Source organism: Hyperolius riggenbachi, chromosome 5 (genome assembly GCF_040937935.1).
Source record: "Hyperolius riggenbachi isolate aHypRig1 chromosome 5, aHypRig1.pri, whole genome shotgun sequence".
Taxonomy (NCBI): Eukaryota; Metazoa; Chordata; class Amphibia; order Anura; family Hyperoliidae; genus Hyperolius; species Hyperolius riggenbachi.
In genome coordinates, this window is record NC_090650.1 from 238,305,818 (window position 1) to 238,326,791 (window position 20,974).

At 44.0% G+C, this 20,974-nt stretch overlaps 1 protein-coding gene and 1 long non-coding RNA gene across 4 annotated transcripts in view; one reads left to right on the forward strand and one right to left on the reverse strand.

The window, feature by feature from the left end:
• CDH12 (cadherin 12) overlaps nt 1–15,426 on the reverse strand; it is a 1,227,746-nt gene extending 1,212,320 nt beyond the window's left edge. For all 3 annotated transcript variants that reach the window (XM_068236731.1, XM_068236730.1, XM_068236729.1), the window contains exon 1: nt 14,972–15,426. The gene's annotated coding sequence lies outside the window, so the exon portion shown is untranslated. The remainder of the gene's footprint in view (nt 1–14,971) is intronic.
• LOC137518631 (uncharacterized) overlaps nt 1–20,974 on the forward strand; it is an 85,671-nt gene that overhangs the window by 31,591 nt on the left and 33,106 nt on the right. The gene's annotated exons all lie outside the window — the stretch shown is intronic.

Sequence of the window (20,974 nt, forward strand, 5' to 3'; positions counted from 1 at the left end):
GGGCAACATCGCTGGGCTGTGCTACAGACATGCATGTCAGTTGTGTAGCTGACGACACACTGTGTTGCTATGTGTGTGGGAGGGGCGGAGAGGAAAAGCAGAGCGTTTGTGGCATCACAAAGCTGGCGGGGGTGCGGCGCAAACAATGGGATTGGTGAGGGATCAGTGTTGCTGGGGGTGAGTAGGTCCATAGGGCAGAACGCTCGCAGGTTGGGGGTCAGGGGCTGCCATGTGCTTATCTAATAATTGGCTGAGGCGGTCATTACTGGTCACCTAAGCTGCCTTAAGTCAGGAGTCTAATAGATGCCAGTGTTAGTTATTAGTAACTGGGTCGATTGTCGGTGAGTTGGAATCTCAATGTGCCTAATACTAGTTAACCTATTGGCTATCCAGCTGTTTTTTATATTGTAAATCATGTATTTTTTTCTTTTTTGTATTACTAGCTCACTACGTATCTATCACTTTGCAGAAAGGAAGTTACATTTGAGGCATTTCCTATACTGTGTCTATGTTAAAAAGCACTGACCCTTTTTTGTGCAGAAAGCTAGAATACACATCTGCGGGGATATCAAAAATACACTACAGTCAAATCAATTAACAAATAATAGGATATTGATTCCTTTTACACATTATCAAAGCTCTTTAAGCTGTCTCTTCAATTTGAACTATAAAAATGAAGTTAAATGTGTGATATTTCTATGTACTTTCATACTATTAGAAATAGCCTGCAGCTATTCTTTTTCCTTATGATGTACAGTGAGGGTCTGTAAAGGATTTGGTGGGGCAGGGTACATAGGGAACATAGAAATACGTAGAGAGACTTGTGCTGGGATGGCTCATAAAAAAATTATATCCCTACACAGACTTGGCTCTTACCTTCCTTCTGATGTGTTGAAAGCGCATGAAAAGTCTGGATTTTATAAGTTCCCAAAGTGTTGCATCTCCCTTAGCCAGGTCAGACAGGATGGGGCTGATTGCATAACAGCTAGCACTAGAGCTTTGGGCATTTTCTAAATCCTAGCGATCACACTTTGAAATAACACTAAAATGCGCGCTGTAACTGCAATGCAGTGGCATAACCCCCCCCCCACCACCACCACCGTGCACAAGGAGGGCCTGTCCATGTAGTGTGCATGATTAAGACATGCTGGAAAATGAGATGCACGGGCAGGTCTTTCCCCTGGGGCTGTCACATTGATATCTGTCCCGTACTGCCTCTTTCTACCCCCCCCCCCCATGCTCACTGGCTGTAGCCACTCTGTGTCCCCACCTCCTAAACTGTACCTGTGCCTCAATTCACCCTAATCCCACTCCCTGCATGTAGGATTAGCTAGACGGCACTGCTAGGGTTGATGGGAAAAGCAGGACTGTGAGGGATTTGGGAGTGTAGAAAGTAGAATGTGTATGCTGCCTCCTGACTCAGCAGCCAGCCCATCAGCTACCAAGGAATCAAAGTCGATCCAGGCATCAATTTCATTGCCAACAGGAAATATTTGCATCTCACCTTTTATCTGCACTGCTGTCACACATTTTCTGCACTACCGCCAGCCCCTATCTGCACTACTGTTGCTCACTTTCTTCACTACCATAAATCAAAGTGGCATAACTATGAAGAAGCTCTCCACTCCCCCCATTGAGGGGGACAGGGCTGCCAACATAATTTTATATTGTTCACGCAAAAAAGCCCCAAAAATCTGGCCTCTCAAAAATGTTGACGGACAAGATTTAGCAGCACACTTTTTAGTAGATGAGAAAACTGTGGGTGTGGTCACATTTTAAAAGTTTCTTAAGCCAAATTGAAATTTACAACAGTCAATTTCACACCCACCCACCCAAGTGTCAAATGCATCAACCGTAACGAAATCTTGCATAATAGGTTACGAGAGTAGACAAGACAAGACAAGACAAATAACATTTATATTGCGCTTTTCTCCTTGTGGACTCAAAGTGCCAGAGCAGAGCAGCAGCCACTAGGGCACGCTCTATTGGCAGTAGCAGTGTAAGGGAGACTTGCCAAAGGTCTCCTACTGAATTAGTGCTGGCTTACTGAACAGGCAGAGCCGAGATTCGAACCCTGGTCTCCTGTGTCAGAGGCAGAGCCCTTAAAGGACTTACGAGGCGAAAATGCTAAAAAAAGTAAATTACCTGCCTCATCTTTTATGGCACGGAGGACGCCGTCCGCGCTCTCCGTGCCGATCCGCCGGGTCCCCCCGCTCATTAGCCCCCCGGGCCGGCTGCCGACCCCACGGCCCGGGTCGGGCTCTCCTGCCACCCGCAATATGGCCGCTTCCTTTGGCCGCGGCTGCGCAGTCCGCCTGGCCGCGAGTGCGGCTGCGCAGCTCTAGGGCCAGCCCCCCCTGATCCACGCTACGTAGCTACGGCGTCCTCCGTGCCATAAAAGATAAGGCAGGTAATTTACTTTTTTTAGCATTTTCGCCTCGTAAGTCCTTTAACCATTACACCATCAGCCAACTGCCATAGGCTTAGTCCTCTAGTGGATAAACTCTTTCCTGGCTGGCATAACACAAGGCTATCCTTGGTGCCTTTTATCTCCAACCCCGTACCACTAAAATATGGTGTACCCCAGGGTGTAATACTATGCCCTTTGCTGTTAACTATATACATACTACCACTTGGAAAAATCATCCAAAAACATGGCCTGACATACCACTGCTATACTAATGACACCCATGTATATTTATCATTCAAACCTGGCATCACAGACCCTAATCCACAAATAAACACGTGTTTAACTGAACTTCAGGAGTGTATGAATGATAACTGGCTAAAACTAAATGCTGACAAAACTGAGTTTCTTGTTATTGGAGGCCATCTCTAAGAATAGGGAGTTCAGACATGAAAAACTCAGACTTTGTGTGCGGCCTTGGTGTAGCTTTTGATGGGGAATCAGCTTCAGAAATCAAATTGCAGCTGTGTTGTGAAACATTCCTTCTTTCACCTAAGGAACATTGCAAAAAATGATTGCTCTCATGCCTCCAGCAGATCTTTCAACCCTTGTTCATGCCTTCATTACATCGCTGTTGGACTACTGCAATGTTCTCTATACTGGCCTTCCAAAGACCTGCATTGTCTTCAATTAATACAAATTGCCTCTGCAAGGCTGTTAACAAGCCAACCACACCATTTCCAAACAACAATTCTTTAAATTATAAACTTTGCACTGCCTCACAGTCCACTAAGAGCAGAGCAAAGTCCCCAGCCACATAGCCGCTGGATTTGATTCCACTTCACTCTTCACATCCAATAGACCTCAGAAAAAGAGAAAAAAAATCATCGCTTAGACTGTTAGATCAAATCAGTCTTACACCAATTATGGCCCGTGCAGTATTCTATCTGGTAACACCACCTCCTTGTGCTTCCACCACCCTTAGGGACCGCTCTCACCTTAAGCTGTGGCTGCCTAGACCCCACAGACAGCTAATGCAGCATGAGATTCCAAACAATTGATTTTCCACTTCCTTATAGCTTCCGGTGGTACTCACAGGTAATTAAAAGGAAAATAAAATACAAATCATTGCGTACACTGCTTTGTACGTCATACATATGGAGGGAGACCACTGCCAGAAAGTTATCACAGTGTTTATTTATAGGGATCACTACCTAAAACACGTTGTGGCCTCAACACCTCCAACGACCGTGCTCACCTTGTATATAGGCTGCCCCAATCACAGACAGCTTCTCAGCATATGTGTGTACGATCCTGTTCATCCCAGCACTTCCTCTCTTATTATTGGTCACTCCCTCCACAGCATCCAAAGAACGAAGTCCACTGCAACTGGATAGAATTCATATGGTGTAAAACCCTTTATTTAAGATCAATATAAAATGCAGTGGTGCTCGGATACCCCTTTTTAAAATCCGAATAGATTCGCATTCGGATACCCAGATATCCGGATCCGAATCGGATATCCATCTCCGAACTGTTGGGTATCCGAGTAGAATCGGTAGAATCGGTAGAATCGTATATCCGAACCCAATATCCGGTCAGATCCAGATATCCGGATTGAAAACCAGAAGTGGCCTTTAAAGTGCTTCCAAAACGATTTGGAAGGTAAAATATCTCTCTTTCTCTCTCTCTCTCTCTCTCTCTCTCTCTCTCGGCCTGACTGCCATCAAAAGGGATTTTTGCCATTAGAAGGTGATTTTGGCTTCTGCTCGGATATCTGAACTAACTATCCGCTCGGATTTTAGATGGGAAATCCGAGTTTGCAAAGCATATCACATAAAACCGAGGACATCTCCTCCATGCACTGCCGCCTCCTGCCCACTAACCCACGCCCAACAATTCTTTGCTCACTCCACTGACTACTGATAAAATTGATAATTCAATTTAAGATTACCATATTGACATTCAAATCCTTGCACAATCTGGGCCCTGGATACCTGAAGGTATCTGTTGCAACTGCATCACACCTCCCACAATCTTAGATCAAAAGTATGTAATACCTTTTATTACCCGGGAGTCCATCTCAAAACCTTTGGAGACAGAGCCTTTTGTCATGCTGCCCCTATACTTTGGAAGATATTTACATCCCTGGAAGTGTTTCAGTGAGGGCAGTTTCTAGGCTAAAATGCACCCAGTGCGAGAGTGTAAAAATTGCGCCCCCCCCCCCCCCCCGTGCCGGAGCCAGGTATAGGTGCCTGCAGTATAGGTTAGCTAGGTCTAGTTGCATTCAGTATAGGTAGTGGGCTATAGGTCCCCCCAGTATAGGTAGTCAGGCATAGGTGCCCCAGTATAATTGTCCCCAGTATAGATTAGCCAGGTAGGTGCCTCCAGTATAGGTATCCAGTATAGTTCAGGGGCGGACTGGCCAGGGGGGGAAGGGGGGCAATCTCCCCCCAGGCCGCCTTTCATTCAGTGATTTAGGGCAGGTCTGGTGTCTGGTGTATTTGGGTTTGTTGTAAGGCAATGTGAAACTTGAGGCTACCTGATAAAAGTGCAATCAGAGGACAGGCAAGCTGGTAAATATACACAGCATGATGCAAAGTTTGCCTGGAGGGTCCCTGGGCAAACATCTGTCTGGTCTCTCCCTATTGTTATTATGACTGCATGTGTGGATAAGGTGTTATACAAGTTTTTGACAGTCCCTAGATTCCAGGAGGGCTACTTTCTGACTTGTGTGAGAGACTGGCAGGGACAGGAGTCCTATTACAGGCAAGTAGCCTCTGTGTGATGTGCAATACAGATAAGCTCTCTGCTCCATCTCTGGCTATTCTCAATTTCTCTCCACTCCTCCTCTCTCTGGGCTAGTGCAAGCCAAAATTGCAATAGCAATCGCTAGCAATTTGTGAGTGTGATTTTGTGAAGCGATTTTCAGAGCGATTTTTTTTAATGAATTGCTCCAAAAATGCTACATGCAGTATGTAGCATTTTTTGGAGGAATTCATTAAAAAATAGCTCTGAAAATCGCTTCACAAAATCACACTCACAAATTGCTAGCGATTGCTATTGCGATTTTGGCGTGCACTAGCCCAGAGAGGAGTGGAGAGAAATTGAGAATAGCCTGAGATGGAGCAGAGAGCTTATCTGTATTTCACATTACACAGAGGCTACTTGCCTGTAATAGGACTCCTGTCCCTGCCAGTCTCTCACACAAGTCAGAAAGTAGCCCTCCTGGAGTCTAGGGACTGTCAAAAACTTTTCAACTTGTATAACACCTTATCCACACATGCAGTCATAATAACAATGGGGAGAGACCAGACAGATCTTTGCTCATTGACCCTTCAGGCAAGCTCTGCATCATGTTGTGTATATTTACCAGTTTGCCTGTCCTCTGATTGCACTTTTATCAGGTAGCCTCAAGTTTCACATTGCCTTACAACAAACCCAAATACACCAGACACCAGACCTGCCCTAAATCACTGAATGAAAGGCAGCCTGGGGGGAGATTGCCCCCCTTCCCCCCTGGCCAGTCAGTGTAGCTGTATACAGTGCTTCCCTGAGCTAATTACTCTGCAGTCCCCTGGGGAGAGGGAGAGTTCTCAGTGCCCTTTGGCTGTCTGCGCTCAGGGCTGCCACAAGGCTGCAAGGCCCCTAGAAACGGGCCTGGTTTCAGTCCAAACTGAAAAGCTACCTGTTTAGTCTGGCATTTACGAACACCTATTTCCTCTGTAACACAGTTCAGCCTGCAACCATGTATTGATCTGAGACATATCTTTGAGTCCTATGATAGAAAAGCGCTTTACAAATGTTATTGTAATATTATTGCTTTGTATAAGTGACAGATGGAGCAAGAAACCATGAGCCTTCAAAAAAGAGGCAAGTGCGGCACCCTAGGGCTAGTCCCTCATCCCCAGCACACACAGAAGGAAATGGCCAGACACCCCCACACAAGCTATTCATGCCTAAGGCAGAGAGGGGCAATTACAACAAAGACACTGAAAGACAACATAAACAACTAGTCAGTCACAGACTCACCCTCTCCACACGCTTTGTAGCTTAAATGATGCTGCTCTGTTTGTTTGTGCTGTACAGTAATGGCCACATGGCATCTAGAGCTGGCTTGCCTCCTGCTCCTACTGCTTCTCACACTTCTGACTGGTAGATAGAAGCACTGCAGAGCAGTCAATGTGGCTATGACTATATAACACAGAGTGACAGTGGCACACAATAGCATTTAGGCTACACAGCAAACAGTGTAAATTGTGAGACAGGTATGCAGGCAGAGGTGGCTGGCTAAGATGACTGTAGGGGTCAGGAAGAAGACTGGGGTAGTTTTATGCTTTTGCATCACCCCAGGCTACCACGCATGGAGGAGAGGAGGAGAACACTGCAGCCAGGGACGGATCTAGACCAAATTGCGCCTGGGGCAAGGTCAGGTTTTGGTGCCTAAACTGCCCAAACTGCCATTCCTCATCCAGCTTTGGCGCCTAAAGGTCAGGTTTTGGCACCTAAACTGCCTTTCCCTATCCAGTTTTGATGCCTTTTTAAGAATTCAACAAACTGCGCCTGGGGCAAGAGACCTGCCCGCCCCCCCCCCCCCCCCCTAGATCCGTCCCTGACTGCAGCTGGGTGGGGCTTTGGCTAGAGAGTGAAGTGCAGGGCTGGCAAGGACACACACCATCCCTCAGTGGTGCAGAGGAAGATCTGCAGCTCTGCCAGTCATTCTGCTAACTCCCTACTCACCCTTTCTGTCCATTCTGGTGTGTGCAATCCCCTCCTTTTCTCGGCTTTACACCTAGACAGCACTGAACAAACAGCTGTCTTTGCCTAAATGCTCACCAGAGTAGACAGCATCAAAAGAGAGGGAATAAGACCTTGTTTATTAAGCTTTATACTAAGCTACGGTTGTACTTAATGTATGTAAATCTATGTTATGCATGCATTGTAAATTTGTACTATTAAGTTTTCAATAGAGAGGGAATTAGCAGAGGTGCAGGAAATTTGGCGCCCCTGTTTGGTTGACGTTTGGGTGTCGGCATAGGGCTCATATAGATAATGGATATTTGGGGGATATTTGGGTGCCTGGGGTGCCTGATAAACATCAGCCACCTGCACCACAGGTGACCACATTTTTCCCCTACAGCTGTTATTTAGATGGACAGCTATGGCGGCATCCTAAAGCTGGTGTTTTTTACCGGGGGCTTTTTAGGGGATTGGTGGCGGGGTGCTTAAGGTTAGATGTGTGTGTGTGTGTGTTTGTGTGTGTGTGTGTGCGTGTATGTGTGTGTGGGGGGGGGAGAGTGGTCAAGGTTAGCCATGGGGGGTTATGATTAGCAGTGGAGGGTGGTGGTTAAGAGTGGTGGTTAAGGTTAGTCATGGGGGGACAGTTAAGGGAAGCCGTGTGTGTGTGTGTGTGTGTGTGTGTGTGTGTGTGTGTGTGGTGGGGCAAAGTTAGGTGTAGGGTGTGGTTAAAGCTAGGTGTCCATGGGGAGAGGTTACGACTAGGCATCGGTCAAGGGAGGGTTCAGTATGAGAATAGGGATATGTTTTGCTGTAGTAAAATATCAGTATCTATTATCAATATTTTACTATTGTCATTAGCACTGTAAAGTAGAACATTGTATTATTATTCTTTAGTATTTATATAGCACCAACATCTTCTGCAGTGCTGTACAGTGTATAAATAGTCTTGTCACTTAACTGTCCCCTTAAGAGGGGCTCACAATCTAAGCCCTACCATAGTCATACAGTATGTCTATGTATGTACCGTGTAGTGTATGTATCATAGTCTGGGGCCAATTTAGGGGGAAGCCAATAAACGTATCTGTATGTTTTGGGGATGTGAGAGGAAACTGGAGTGCCTGGGGGAAACCCACACAGACATGGGGAAAACATACAAGCTCCATGCAGATAGTGCCCTTCGAACTGAGGACCCAGCCCTGCAAGGCCGGAGTGCTAACCTCTACGCCACCGTGCTGCCCAACATCAGTAACTTTACCAAAATTCTACTATAGGCTATTTCTGAGTGACTAAATTTACAAGTGCCCTCATTTGTTTGCTATATAACAATGTTAGAAAATGAAGAAAACTCTTCCATTATAAAAACAAAGGTCACAAAATTGGGTTTGCTTTGCATACAACTGTTATATGATATAAACTTTGTTTAATATGTAGGAATTTTGAAAAGATCACTTTTATATTAAATTACTGTATTTATTTTTTACTGTATATATATATATATATATATGTTTCCATTTTAGCTAATTCAGTACTTTTCTTCTTAAATTAAACTGGAGTGAGAGAAATGTACAGGTTGCCCCTTGCTGCTGTCAAATTTTAAAATGCAAATTGTGGCTAGTGAGGAAATGTCTTTGCTTCACTCACACACCTGCATCAAACATGCAATCAGAGCACCTAATGCATACTTATTCTGGGAAATTAAGAATGCATAGGGGCCAGATAGGAAGACAAAGGCACCAAGGCCACCAATCACTGGTATCATATGGGTAGAGATAGTGACAAGAGGCCAATAGTAGCATCTTAATGTATACCCAAGATGGCGGCGGCAGGGGGGGGGCAAAAAGGCATGTATACCCTGGTACATGCCTGTGTCCCCTATGCACTGTTCTCTGCCCCACCGTGCCCCGCTGTCAGCCTCGAAATTGCCGCCATGCAGCTTGTAGGCAATCTCGAGGGGAGGGGTGTCTCTTGCAGGAGAGGCACTCCTGTAAATTGCCCAGTGGAGGTGTTCCTAATACTCCTTCACCAGCTCTAGCTCTCCCCTGCCACTCCCCCACCTCCCTCCTCTGTGCTCTGTGTTGAGACACACAGAGCACAAAGCTGCAGCATCTTGACCCCAGGGTTCATTTAAACAGAAAATAGAGGAATTCTGGCCACAAGAGAAGCAGAAAGCGGTGGTAATTGAGGCTTCTTGATCCGCTAGCCCCCCGGATCAGTTAGAATTTTTTTTTTTGTACAACAATTTCCACCTCTGGCTCTTTTTAATTAGGGTGAATGGAGCTGCAACAATTACAATTCAGGTCTGAATTCATTCTATGCACTTAGTTTCACTTTGTGATTTAAGGGAAATGAGGAAGGGGAGAGGGGGTTGGAAGGAGAGGGGCATGTAGCAAGGAAAACTCAAGAGCTGAACCCAAGAAAAGGAGTACATATTATTGTGGCGCCATTCAGTTTGGTGCAGGGATAGCCAAATGACGGCGGAGTTAAATACTATTCCCTCTCTGAGTGTCGCAACCAAAAGTAACAAACCAATCCAAACCAGACCGCCATAGCTAATCAGCACCAATCTCTACACATAAAAATGATTATTTGTGATTCCTCAAAGGTGCCAAGGATCTTGTGATTACTGTGATCCCAGCAGTCAAGTTACTATGTATAGGAGATGTTTGCTTCTCCTGGCTGTGTCAGAGCATTTTTTTTCCATAGTGATGATCAGATTTGTAGTAGCAAAAAAGTTTTTGTACCGTGTTAGCCAAACAAATTATGTAGGTAGAAAAAACAAAGTCTTTTGCCTGAAGAAGGGGACTAGATCCCAGAAAGCTTGCATCATTTAACTTTATCAGTTAGCCATTAAAATGTATTACTTTTACAAGACTTTGTTTTTTCTACCTACATGAACAGATTTGTTAAAGTCTTAACAGTTACATTCAACTGAACAAACCTTTTTTTTTTTCTATTCTGCCTTATTTTATCAAATATAAAACATAATAGTATCAGTTCAGTTGGCTATAGCTGTGGAGAACTTTGCATAGATTCAAGCACCTTTGTGCCAGCTTACCAACACATCTCTGCATATAAACATAAAAAAAAAATGATTTCACATGGACATTGCAGGCAAACTAAGCAAAGATCTCTTGATTCACAAAATAAAAAGCAAACAGGCTACACAGCTAACTCTCCACAATTACATACAAAAGTTAAGAATTGCATTCACGGTTAGCCTCATTAGCTGTCACTGGTAATACACCAATGCTGCAGTTACATAAAATAATAAGGATAATAACACTGTACTGATCAAACTATTGTTTTTAGTCAAATAGAACAAATTATTAATTGGCAGAGTTTGAAGAAATTGAGCCACGTGTTATGTAAGGGATGAGCAATAAACAGACCAAAGGATGATATACTCCCTTTTTTGTTTTAGTCACACTCAGGGCCGGTTTTACCATAAGGCACTGTAGGCACGTGCCTACAGGCGCATGATGATGGAAAGGTGTCTCACTCCCCTCCTTGAGCTCCTCCATCCCTCCTTCCCTATGCAGAGTCCTGATGAGAGCATAAATGAGTGGTTGCTCAACCTGCTCTCTGCATTCCACTGATGAGATCTCCCTTCAGTCAGGGGAACCTCTAGCTACATAATATTGAGGGTACCTCTGGCTGCCTAATACTTGGGGGCACCTCTAGTTACTACATTTAGAGGGTACTTCTGGCTACCTTACACTAAGGGATACCTGTAGCTACCTATGACAAGCAAGGGAAGTAAGGACAGGAGTGACAGCTGGGCCAGCCAGCACACTCGTGGTGTAGTTCGGCGGGGGCTTGTAGGTTCATGGAGGCAAAAGCGCCAGGACATCTGTGCCTATAGGCTCCTGTGAGGTAAATCCAGGCCTGATCACGCTGTTAAATTGAACTTGAAGTGAGAGGAATAGGAAGGTTGGCATCTTCATTTTCTTATAAACAATGACAGTTTTCTGACTTCTGTGCTGATACTCTGCCTAGAATACAGTCACTGGCCCAGAATGAGCATGCAGATCAGATGGTTACACTCTTGTCTGACTCCACTGGCCACAGGCTTTTGGCAGGTGTGTGATTTAAAAACGACTAAAGGGACAGCACTTTCTTAGGGGGAAATTAGTAATTGCCCAGGACCCCGGAGATGGCTGTCAATCCCCCGGGGTCTCCACCCAACTTAATTGTGGTTCCCAGATCTCCTGCAGAGTTTTAGGCAGCAGAGCAAACTCATTAGTCTGTGAGCTCCCATCTTCATCCCCCTGGCTGCATCTTAGATAATAACATGCCGCCAGGCCACGAAAAAAAAGATGCTACTGTGAGCATAGAGATGAGAGCACAAAGAATTATGGGGGAACACAAAAGCCATACATGTAAGTTTGCTCTGCTGCCAAAAAGCCCCGGGAACCACAATAAAGTTGGGGGAAGAGTAGGGGTGGGCAAAGTTGGGTTCCCTGGGGGAGGTTGTGTCAGAAACATGCAGGATTCTGATGCCACTTATGAAGGTGTGTGTGTGTGTCTGTGGCGGGCGGGGGGGGGGGGGGAGGGGTGTAGCGGCTCCACGTTCAAGCTAATCAAGGAAGAGAAAAAAAACAAATACTTACCTCCACCAAACCGTTTGTGAGCAGGGATATTTGATGCACAGCTGCACTGCACCTATGCAGTAGTACAGACTCGCTTGGGCTTAGCTATGCTACTGTGCAGGCGCAGGCGGCTCATGCATGCGCAGTAGCACGGACCTGATCAGGCTTGGCTTTTTACATGGAAGCCTGACCAGGTCTGTGCTATTGAGCATGGATGAGCCATCGACAAGTGTTGACAAATGTATTTTTAGAGAGGAAAGCAGAGCTGTGAGGAGGACCAGGATGGGGAAGCCTCTGGATTATACAAAGGCTTCTCTCTTTTAAGGTAAATACCCAAATTGGGCACTTATACCTAAATATGGGCACTAATGGAAACATCTCTGCACAGTTTCCATTGGTTTGTAAAGTACTCAGTGTTTTTCGATCTACAAGCAATCAGAATCAGATTGCAAAACACTGCGAGTGGAAAAGGGCCCTAAGGGGCATGTTGAGGAGAAGCTTTTCACTAACAGGTTACTCGGGAGATCTCATAGCCTTTCACACAGTGTACTGGCACCTATAGGGTCTACAATAGTAGCAAATGATTATTTGTTCTCTATTTACTCTCACTTTTAGCATCATGCCAGTATTTCTTAGAGCAATAGCGTAAGAGAGCAGTGCTAAAAAAGGTACAGCAATGCCTGCTTTAACAACTTAATACACACAGGTTGCTGATTTAGTTAATAACAATTCACATGATTAAAATGCATATGGCCATTGACATGGTTAGTTTTTTCCCCAGAGAGAACAAAAATATAATTGGGCAAGATACAAAAGGAAAAAAAAATAGTGAAGTAAAGAAAAGTACACAGATGTTCATAAACACAATTTTTCATTCCCATTCATCTGAATGGATTATCTGAAGCATCTCTGAACAGCTTCTTTAGTAAATCACCCTGATTGCTATTTATAACATAACAAAATGAGTAATGAAGTACTGCATAGCCGAGGACAGTGATCAACTTAAAAGTCTTTCATGCAGTTCTTCATACACACATCTGAGGCCTGAATATGTACCTGCCTGTGAACTGTGCACAGGCCTCTCTTCAAAGCAGCACCAATATATTGCCTTATTCAGTTGCACTACAAAAATACTTCATCCATTCCACAGCTATCTCCATCCTAGTCAGGATTACTCTCATTTACTATGAACCAGAACCATATTTTATTTTATTTACCATCCAAAAAATGGCACGTAAGCCTATGTTTCGGACAAGACATAAAATGTGGTTTTTAATGTAATCTAAAATATTTTATCAAACAAAAAAAAATCACTTGTTCGTTTTTCTTTCTTTCTTTTTTTTTTTTTTTTGTAAAAAGATGTTGCACAGATGCAACTCCACTTCAATTTATTCTGCAAGTTATAATACACAAATCACAGCAGTAAATTAGGCCACAAAAGTACTGATCAGCTGGCATTTAAGTTTGCATTCTACCAAATCCATCAAAATCACGCCTGTATAGAAGGATGGCAGGATATAATTTGCCGTTATTATACGGACTATATATAAGTTGAGCAGTGAAAGCCAGCAGTGAGGCAATATACCACAATTTAATGCATTCAGTTTTACCTAATATTTTATCTCTGATATACAGATGGTCTTGGAGTACTGAAAATGCATTCCATTATCTCGCATTATGAAGTTCTTCCATAAACTGCGATGCTAAAAATGAACAGTGCTGGAACGTTAAGATAATGCAAGACACTCAAATATTTCTGCATTATGTACTATCTGGTAACGTGATACTACCAACTAGTACGTCTCCATCTAGAGATATGTTACCACTTCTAATGAACACTACAAGGCAATACCATAACCAGTCAATTGCTAGTCCCCACACAATCTGTTATCCCGCTTTAGCCTTAGCATATTGTGTTTTATTATAAAATAAAATTGTTCAGCTTATCAGAGGAAATGTCAAGCAGGCAATTTATGCAAATTGCAATTCCGCTGTATATGAATGTATTATTTTTTTTCCCCAGTATCTGACTTTGCATAAAATGTTCATATGTATACAGTAAAAACTCCTCTTAAGTACTTTTCATCTTGAGTGAGGAAATATGAGTGCTCCATCTCAAGTGGACAATGGACTCTTGTTAACTTCAAGAGGTGACCTTAGGCTTGCGAAAGAGTCCTTGAATTTGATCCGCCAACTTCAAATTTAGAGTGACAGGATGAAATACCTGGTTACTAATCTGGCATGGCTGTCTGATTTAACACTTTACTTATCATATTTAAATGACCTCAGAGCTTGATGAAGAGTTAGCTATAGAGATAAAACTATATCTTTGTCTGAAATAACACTGAAATGATTTATTCATTTTATGACTTTAGTAATTCAATGCAACATTGATCAAAGCACTTAGATGTATAGGGAAGCTTCCAGGCTGTTGTCTCTGTAACTCATATCATCCACATCCAGCATTTGAAAAGTCTTATCTGCCATATGCAGATATTTCACTACTTCTACACCATCCCTTAGGTCCTATAGACCTATTAATACAGGAAACTATTCTATAAATAAGGATGTTCTAACAAGGAGAGGGAAACCGAGCAAAATGCTGACATTAATGGCTTGTTTTATGTTCTGTACATCCACTAGGCTAGAATCACATTTCAGTGCTTTTTCTCTTTATCATTCATGAGTTCAACCCTAGAGAGGGATATATAACAAGGTTTAGCATGATATCTTACTTTGTCAGCAGAAGAATGTACCAGGATTCCTGCAACCACTGTTATTTACAGAAGCAGTCATTTTAGCTACAGTCTTGCAAGCCCCCTTTAAGAATAGACACCCTTTAAACTGCAAAGCGAAGTTTTATTTCAAAGTGGCCACGGGCATACTGTACAGATGGCTCATGCAAACGTCTCTACTGTCACTTCTACAGCCAGCAATGTCAGGTTAGCTTTGCCTTTAAATTATAAGGCTCAGTCTCTGTTCCCTGTTCCAGAGCACACAGTCAGCCGTTAAGAATACCAGCAGCAACATGAAAAGGTCAAAAAAGAAAACAGTTCACTCCAGAAATTGACAGCATACTATCAGGGAATACAGTGAGGACAGAAATAAAAGCTTTCTTTTTTTATTGACAGAGATAGGAGGCTGATTTGCTGCAGTGCAGAATGGCAGTTCACTCAGAAGTTTCAATACAGCAGACTTGGAAAGGATTCATTCACCCAGATAAAGGATCACTTACCTTAATTGAGATGCTTTCTGTCTTGCAGCTCAAGCACCAAACAGATGAGCAGCCAAACCAACACCCAGCAGGTAGAGAAACTGCTTGTTGTGCTGTCCAGTTTTCCTCCCCTCTCTCTCCCTGCTTCAAGATAAGCTGAAATCCTGAGAGCTTCTCTTGTTGTTGTGAGTAGTATCGCAGCACACTGATCTTAGTAGAAAATCTCCAGCCACTGTGCCCCGGACAGGGCGATCTTCTAACTAGGGCAATAGGCTCCTGTCAGGTCCCCTGAGACTTAGGATGATCATTGACCTGATTAGTGCTGAACACTCCCTACATGCAGGGAAAGCGTGCAGAGGATTGGCTGGTGACAGGAGAATTGGGGGGAAAATGCACTGGAGCCACTTGGGAACGCTGTCTTTTCCAGACTAATGGATGTGTTGCTGCTGAAGCCGTGCAATTTGCGAGGAGGTTATGTACAGTGTTAACCAATGTGCTACTGCCTCTGCGTGCAGCTGATGGAGCTGCTACTGATGATGCTGGTGCTGATGCTGCGAGGGATACAGTAGCACACACAACAGCCGGAGACAGCGTGTAGAACACATTAATTAGAGACTGATGTAGCGCTTTCATAACACGAGGCTTAAATATGCAATTTTCTGTAAAGCTAGCAGATAAAGTAGATTAACTCACTTTCCCTGACCCCAGAGACTGATTCTCCATTGCAGCACTGGCTGAGTGAAATGAATTTGGTGGTCCTACTGAGCCCTCTGGCTGATGCTTGTCTGTCATAAAAAAAAGACTGCCTGCACATACAGAGTAGCCCTGCTTAGCACCATAGCAGAGTGATGAATAATTTTGGGAGAGACACTTCAAGTGGAAGAAAAGTACAAAGCAGCTGACAGAACAGAAATTGGCCCCAGTCCACTGTTTCTCTTTTTTTTTTTTTTTTTTTTATACATGGAAACCAGACCTGTGTTAATACTAGCAGCTGTAGTATTGATTATTTGACACGCTAATACAAAAAAGCAGGAAAACGTGCCTGCTGTTTAACCATCAAACATAGAAATCTATATCTATCCTCCCCAGACATGGAAAAATGAAACCTTAGCCAGAAGTATAACAAATGAGTATTATGCATCCCTCTGCAATTATATTCTAATCACTATAGCATAGCTGATATGCCTTTCTTTTACATGCATTCTCTGTATTGATAACATGTATACATATTATAAATATAGTAAAGGAATATCAAGGTATAGTCAATCTGCCTCTAGTTTTCATCTACTGAAGGTGCAGAGAAGCAGCTAATGTTATTTGCAAAGTATTGTGGGTAACATGTTATATTTCAAGCCCATGGATCTATATTGCAAGCTCTAATTTAATTTTTGTGCTAGGCTAAATAAAATTAACATAAAGATTTTGCTACATGCAAATTTATTGAATTTCATGTGTGGGTAGTGATATACAGTATTGATTATGGATCTCGATAAACATGTGATATATGGGCACCATAAATAGCATTGAGCGTTAAATGATATATGTACTAAAGTAAATCATTATGGGTTTCTTGCTTCTTAGCTATGGGTTTCTTCTTCTATGCATATGTATTCATGCATGGCATTTTCTGGACTTGAGGCAGGGAACACATTTGACTGTTTTCGTGCGCATTTTCTGCACAGAAAAACTGAGAACTCATGTTAATCAATGTGCTAGTGCACACTTACTGTGTTGTTCGCGCGCAGAAAAAAAACTGACATTCTGCATCCTGGTTCTGCACATTTTGGCAGTTTTCTGTATCAATTACATCAGCTGCTGTGAAAAAAAAAAGCGCGCGTTTTCCTGCATGGAAACACACTTAGTGTGCAGAAAAAGTATGCAGAAAAACGTGCGCGGAAAACTGAAAGTCAAGTGTGTTCCCTGCCTCAAGGAAAGTTGTGATTTTGCAACTGTACAGTATATATTTATGTGTTTTATACCCTCATTTTGTGAGAAAAAAAAATTCCTTTGAAGGGAAATTACATTTTGTTGTTGTTATTAGTGCCACTGAATCAGCAATGTTAAAATAAGGGTATGCAGGTCAGGGTGCTTATTAGTGGTGAGCTTACTAGAGCCACCACTTAATTTGGGCACTGAAAGAGCCATCAGAGAGAATATCAGAAATGATCCTTCATTGTGTGGGGAGCTCCTCATCTCTTTGTCAATCATCTATTTGTCAATCCCTAACCCTAACTCTCCCTCCCCCAATGTACAAGCATTCCTGACCCCTAACTTATATTGCCATGTGTACATTTAATAAAGGAACAGAGTAAAAAAGGGCACATGATAATGCTAATAGAATATTGGTAACGATATGGATATACTACTGTCCCTCTCTGCAACCTAGTTCTCACATGAACCCCCCCTTCCTAACACAAACCCCCCTCCCACCACACTCCTAATGTATCTACCCACTACATACAGTATGCCTTACATTATTAACAGCACTAACACTATAATAACTAACACTAACCTGTAATCCAGCCAGGGCACTATCTACACGTTCTACAAGTTTGTATGTTCTCCAGATGTCTGTGTGGGTTTCCTCTGGGCATTCCGGTTTCCTCCCACATCCCAAACACATACAGTTAAGTTAATTGACTTCCATCTAAATTGGCTGTAGACTACAAACATATGCTGCATGATACATACATAGACAACATATGACTTTGGTAGGGTTTAGACTGTGAGCCCCTCTGACAGACAGTTAAGTGACCTGTACAAAACTGTGGAAGATGTTGGTGCTATATAAACACATAATAATAATAATAATAATAATAATAATAACCCAATGATATATCACTGCTAAACTGACCCCCTTTATTTACTCCCAAAACCAACCTCACCGCTATATATGCATAACACTAACCTGATAACCTGGTGCCGCTAAACTAACTCTCCTTACTTACTCTTTACACTTTCCTCACCCCTGTATATGCCTAACACTAACCTAATAACCCGGTATTGTGAAAATTATAATAAATTATATTACCAATAAAATTGTGTCATGCCCTTTTTACCTTGTGCTCTCATTAAATGATCCTCTCTACCATACGACAGCGCACTAAAAGCCTTGAGCTAGTGCCTAACCATAACCACTGATACTTATTGATACTCACCTTCCTTTATCAACAATAACAGGAGATTTAATTTGGGCAATGATGCTCACAGGGATGCTCATCCGGATCCCAGGTACCCGGGTAAGCCGGGTATCCGACCATTTTTCCGCTATCCGGGTCGGATCCGGATTCCGGATACCTGGGCCCAGATCCGGATAGCTATCTGCGGGTATCTGGCCGCATAACCGGGTACCCGCGAATATCCGACGGATATCCGGATCCGGGTACTGAAAGTAAGGAGATGATGTCATTGAGCCAATCAGAGGGCTCCCAGCAGAAGCCCTAGCAACCAATCACAGAGGGGAACCCTGGCCAGCCCCACCTGACCTCATTGAGCCAATCAGAGGCCTCCCAGCCTAAGCCCTGGCACCCAATCACAGAAGGGAACCCTGGCCAGCCCCCCTGTATAGTAAGGAGGGCTGGCATGATGAGACAGATAGTCCTTGCTTGTGTGGCTGGCTGCTCACTGACAGACTTGCTCCAGTGCTGTTGGCTTAGCAAGTGCTGTATACAGTGATAAACCTAAAGCTTTGAGTGCTAAACACCTTCACTACATTATTGTTCTATTGTTGTAATTGTTTGATTTCATTCACTCAGTTAGGTCCTGACTGTGTCTGTGTGTGCTGTGCAGGCCAGCAGAACAGTATAGGTTAGGGAATAGGATTACTGTGTTATTGTATTGTAGTTAGTACTGCAGTTAGTTGTTAGAGAGTAGTACTGTGTTCGCTTACTACAGATTACTGCAGTGCTGCTGTGCTGAGCATTGTCAGTGTGCCAGTTAGACAGATAGTGTGCACTGTCTGTCCTCTACTCTGCGGTCTGTCACTCCGTGCTGATTTGATTTAAAGTCCAACCCCGATTTTATTAAAGTAAAAGTACCCACATCATCTGGTGACATCATCACGTATAAGTTGTACTATGTCTGCTGGCACCGGCAGCCGGGGGAGGGGCAGTAAGGGCAAGAGGACAGGGAGCAACATTACAACCACCCTCAGAAGGTCTGCCATGTCAGTGTCGACCCCAGCGGGCAGCCTACCCTCAGTCAGCGAGCTTTTTGCTCCAGGCGCCACGATTGAACTCAGAGCTGTTAGCTGCAAGGAATTTGAGGAGGATGTTCTGGGTTTAGAGGAGGGGGGTATGATGTTGATGATGGGATGAAGGACCGTGACTACCATCCACAGGATGGGGATTTCAGCTCTGACTCTGAGGAGGAGGATGCGTCGGTGGGTTTGGCACGGAGGATCAGCATTGCAGACAGTGGCCGTGGAATGCAGGACCCACATGCTTCTGCCGCTACCACCAGCCGCACCACTTCAAGAGGCTGAAGCAAGCTTGCGCTGGCTCCCACCGCCACGGTGCCACAGGCGACTGCTGCTGATACCACCACCTATATTCAACCCAAAACACAATTGCGGTGTCATTTTTTGGAGGTGTCTGGGCTGAAAACTGTCATGTCCCAGTTGTGCAGTTGGACTTTGGACATGTAACAAGCATGGATCTGGCGGCTGCTGACTCACAGGGGGGGGTCTGCAGCCGCCTCTCTCCCTGGCTCTCAAGCGTTTTCCGTTCCCTTGGCGTCTAGCACGCCGGGAACGATGTTATCTCCAGCTCATAGGGTTTCTGTCTCGCACGGGCGCGCGCGGAGACAGGACCTTTATGCAGGCAGAAGGCGCGTCAGCTGACCTGCCGGTCGGCTGATGTCACTGATGACTCTCGCCGCGCCGATTGGCAGATTCCGTGGTGGGAGTGGCTGGAAGCGTGCCTCCGCTTCTTAAGCCTCCAGTCTTCATTTGTTCCCTGTCTGCTGTCGTGAATACTTTGTGTTAGCGCTCAGACCTTAGACTAGTGCCAGGTATTGAAACCAAGGACTTCACACCAAGACTAGGATTGTTGTTATATTGTATTTGATTACCTGTGTATGATTCTGGCTATACCTCTGACCTTGCATCCTGCTTGACGCTTCTGTACTTCTGCCTATCTGATTGGTTGCGAAACTCTGCCTGATTACTGATTACTCTTCTGTCTCACGATTCTGTACTGATACTTACCTCTCTGTTACCGAACCTAGCCTGTCTGACCTCTCTACTCACCAGTGGGCCCTCGCCACTGGTGAGGTACTATTGTCTCACCAGCTTCTCTGGGGAGATAGTTTGTTATTGCTCCATTAGTGACTGATAGCACCTTTCCAGCTCCTCTGGAAAGGTCTGATCAAGTCTATACAGTCACTTTCACTACTAGTACCTGGCCAGCCCCTCTGGTGAAGGACTAGTCTGTATTTTCCTATTCTCTCAATGTTTGTACCTTTCCCAGCCCTTTGGAAAGGTCTGTGCTAGTATATACAGTCACTGTACTGATAGTACTTTACCAGCTCCTCTGGTAAAGTTCCTCTCTACTATTAAAGTTACGGTTGCACTAATACACAACTCTGTCAGTATCTCTACCAGCTATACTTGCATTATTGGTGATTCTGCAGATCACCACATAATCAGGTATAGTGTCTGTATTATTGGTGATACTGCGGATCACCTATAATCAGACGTCTGAGTTGCAGCACCCAACCGTTACAGGACACACTGTGGGCTGTACGACTGTCGACCGCTGTCTGGAACCTATCCTGATGTTAATAATTTATGGGCCCCCTTTTGTTTTCAATTTATGTTAACCAAATAATAAATTAGTGTTTCCCTTTAAAAAAAAAACATGATGCTACATGCATCATTTACCCTAAAAACCCTTTTTAAAGCTATTTAAAGGGCACTTCCAGTTTTTCTATCCGGATACCCAAATAGGTCGGGTACCCGCGGGTAATTTGGTCGGATATCCGAGTTCTCACGGATATCCGCAAGGTCGGATCCGGATACCGAAA